Consider the following 590-nt stretch of genomic DNA (forward strand, 5'->3'; position numbering starts at 1 on the left):
AGCATGGAGGTTCCTCAAAAAGTTGAAAATTGAGCTACCCTATGACCCAGCAATTGCACTACTGGGTATTTACCCTAAAGATACAAATGTAGTGATCTGAAGGGGCATGCGCACCTGCATGTTTATAGCAGCAATGTCCACAATAGTCAAACTATGGAAAGAACCTAGGTGTCCATCAACAGATGAGTGGATAAAGAAGATGTGTTATATATATACAATAGAATACTATGCAGCCATCAAAAGAAATGAAATCTTGCCATTTGCGATGACGTGGATGGAACTAGAGGGTATTATGCTTAGTGAAATAAGTCAATCAGAGAAAGACATTATCATATGATCTCCCTGATATAAGGAAGTGGAGAGGCAATGTGGGGGGTTTGGGGAGTAGGAAAAGAATAAATGAAACAAGATGGGATCAGGAGGAAGACAAACCGTAAGAGACTCTTAATCTCACAGAACAAACAGGGCTGCCAGGGGGAGGGGGGTAGGGAGAGGGTGGTGGGGTTATGGGCATTGGGGAAGGTATGTGCTGTGGTGAGTGCTGTGAAGTGTGTAAACCTGGCGATTCACAGACCTGTACCCCTGGGGCC

Source organism: Enhydra lutris, unplaced genomic scaffold (assembly GCF_002288905.1).
Source record: "Enhydra lutris kenyoni isolate GAN:26980312 unplaced genomic scaffold, ASM228890v2 scaffoldscaffold89, whole genome shotgun sequence".
NCBI lineage: Eukaryota > Metazoa > Chordata > Mammalia > Carnivora > Mustelidae > Enhydra > Enhydra lutris.